The following is a 3,429-nucleotide window of genomic DNA, read 5'->3' as shown; positions in this document are numbered from 1 at the left end:
AATTATCTTAGAGATTTAATTTGTTATAACATTGTTTTTTTATTATTTAGAAAATTTATCAAAACTACCTTTTTAATAGTTAGTGATGAAGTAAAATATCTTAAATATTTAAATTATTAAACAGATTTATTTAAACTGTCCACATAGTTATCTTAATGCTGTTTTTAATACCTGTTTTCATTTTATTTGTCTATTTTTTTAGTCAAATTAGTGCTCTTCCTCGTCATTATCACCATAATTATTAACCTAATGGTTTTTTTGCTCTTTTTCATTCCTTTATAAGTTTTTTAAATTAAAAGACAGTTGTCTTTTGCTATTGCTACTTATTTCTGTTATTCCAACTTATTATAACGCTTTTGTTGATATTAAAATTTTTTTTTTTCATGGTTTAGTTTTACACCATGGTTTGGGCAAGAGCTGTTTGGAAAGAAAACTATGAGGAAATAGAAGATGTTGTAGAAGGTGGATAGATACAAATGAAAAAATATTTTTCTGGCCTGCTATCTTATCATAGAGCTGTTAAAGAAGAATTAGGTGTGGATGAAATATGGGACAAATATAAACTTTTTAACATCAAAATTGAGAGTGGTATGAATATATATATGTATATATATATATATATATATATATAAATATATATATATATATATATATATATATATATATATATATATATATATATATATATATATATATATATATATATATATATATCTATATCTATATATATTTAAACAGTTTTAAAATGTCTTTTACAAAATAGAGTGCACAATGTTCTTAATTGAACAGAGCAATTGTAAATTAGTAGAAAATCACCTAACATAATTTTCATCACATAACTTCATTTTCTAATGAGTCTTTATTGATGAGTTTAAAATAAGAAAAAAAGTTTAAATTAAGAAAAAAAAAAAAAAAAGAAAAAAAATTATATCTGCTAAATCCAATCAGATATTTTGCCAGCATGTATGTGCTAGAAAAATATATGATGTTTATATTGGATTTATTTAGATTTTATTGATTCTTTTAGATATTATGGAGAAACTAAAAGAATATTGTTACGCCACAGCAGAAGAAGAAGAAATAGATATTTGTGTTTCCAAAGATACCTTTAAAGTGAAAAGTAATGTTAATGGTATAGTTACAATTAATTATTTTTATGTTAATTACTTATTTTTATGTTGTTAATGTCAAATTTATATTGTAAATTAATATGTTTGTATAAATACTAAAAGAAAAATAAATAATAAATCTATTATGTTTTAGAGTTACCTGATTTTCCTTTTCCTCCGCCAGTTTTTAAATCTGTGTTGAAAAAACCATCAAAAAGATCTTTTGACTCTAATTTGTCATCTGGATCTACTTTCAAACAATCTAATCTGTGTTCTGGTACATTTTGCCTCTTAATTTTTTGATTTTTTAAAATTAGAACTTATATATTTTTAATCTACACTATTACTGAATTCTTATTTTTAGCTTTACCTGACACTTTTTTACCTCTACATTCAACTGCAGAGGAACAGTCACCTTCATATTCTCGTGCACTATGTATGTATTTCTTTTGAATTTTCTACTACATTTTTTATTCATTAAAGTTGGAATATTCTTTTATTGTTAACTTTATCTTTGCCTAAGTTCACAATCAACTGAAATGGAAGAATCAAATTTTTTTTTTTTATAGTCTCTAAACTAAAAAATTGTTACCCCTCTTACCCCTCAACTTTTGTGGTCTCGAGGAGCTAAAGCCTCAGCCTTGGACAGGCATTCAAATAAGAAAAAAATGTACTATTAATAATAAAATACCAAAAATTTTTAAAAAAGAGTTGTTGCAGATTAAAATAATAACTTTTTATTATTTATGTATATGATTTTTTTTTGGTTTTAGTTATACCTCATACATCAGAACCAAACAAAAAGCTTCAGAAAACAGACACACAAGAAAAACTCGAGAAGTTACTTAAAAATATGTTTCCTATGGAAGTTGGAAATAAGATCTTCAGCATTTATTTGATTTTTTTATTTTAGGTATAAGAATAATAGTTGAAGATAATTTTGAAATTGTATTAATAAATGTTTTGCATTCTACATATTTCTTTTTTCATTTTCTTCACATAATTTAGAATACTAGCAAATGTTTGATGTTCAAGATGTTTTCAAAGGTTCTTGAAAATTTTTGTATAATTATTTTGTCAAACTTTTATTTAGGTTAAACAGCTCAGTTTTTTAGGTGCAGAAGATTTTAAACAACTGACAAGATTGGTCATGAATAGGTTTTTCTATTTTTTGTATATATATATATATATATATATATATATATATATATATATATATATATATATACATATATATATATATATATATATATATATATATATATGTATATATATTTTCAGCAATAGAGTTGTTTATGGATGGAATAGTCTACCAGCAGAAGTCGTTCAATCAGTTACACTTAACAGCTTTAAATCAAACTTGCAATCGGTTGATTTAAAAGCAATATCAAACAAGACGAAAATCAAGAAAGCTTATTATTTACGCTTTTTTATTTATAACTGAACAGTAATTAATATATACCGGCTGTCATAGTTATTGCCTAGCGCTTTATCTCATCAGCATTAACTATTACTAATATTACTATAGCAATCATTTTTCGTATTTGTTTGTGGTAAATATATTTTTTATGTATTGTAATTATGGAAATCAATAATTATAAATTGTTTAATATTTTTCATAAATTTTATTATTTATTCGATATGTTTTTTAGATTATTTACAAATAACCTGTTGACACAGTTCAACTTAAAAGGTTCTGGTGGAAAGATTGGTTTACTATCAACTAAACTATATGACTCAATAGAAGGTAATCTAAAATAAGTTTAAATTATTTAACTTTTAATTTAGTTAAAAATCTATGCTAAGTTAAATTTATTTTCAATATATTTGATAAATATATTCCACATTAAACTTTATTTGATTTTTAGCAGTTGTAAAAAGTAGATTTGAAAAAGTTTCAAATGTTGAAATTAAATAGCAAATTGGACGGTATTGTAAAAATGCTCCTTCACGTCAAAAAACAAAATAAAAAAAAGTTTCTTTTTTATTGTTATATATTGTATATATTATTATATGTTGTATAAATTGTTAAATAGAGAGATATTTGGTAACAATTCAACTAACTTTATTATATGTACCTTTTTAAACTATTTGCGTTTTTTTTTTAAATAATTTTCTTTTTCTTTTTTAATAATGTTTCTTAAAAACACAGTAAGAACTTGAACTTGCTTAATGGCGCTTTTAATGTTATCAATACCCATTATAATCGGTAGTAGCAACTTGAATATACCATTACTTAACACTATTCAGTTTTCTTAATATATAGTTGAATAAATCTTTTGGCCGTTTTGAGTACGATCAAAAAATTTTCTTGGATACG

General features: G+C 23.0%; 1 long non-coding RNA gene across 1 annotated transcript; it reads left to right on the top strand.

Annotated features, from left to right (window-relative positions):
- The first annotated feature begins 2,197 nt into the window (after positions 1–2,197).
- LOC136074824 (uncharacterized) lies at positions 2,198–3,180 on the top strand. Its single transcript, XR_010635474.1, has 3 exons — positions 2,198–2,267; positions 2,762–2,856; positions 2,978–3,180. It is a non-coding gene; the product is annotated as an uncharacterized LOC136074824 (long non-coding RNA).
- The last annotated feature ends 249 nt before the right edge of the window (positions 3,181–3,429 follow it).

This window comes from Hydra vulgaris, chromosome 01, assembly GCF_038396675.1.
Source record: "Hydra vulgaris chromosome 01, alternate assembly HydraT2T_AEP".
Lineage (NCBI taxonomy): Eukaryota > Metazoa > Cnidaria > Hydrozoa > Anthoathecata > Hydridae > Hydra > Hydra vulgaris.
This window is presented reverse-complemented; position numbering and strand designations above follow the sequence as displayed.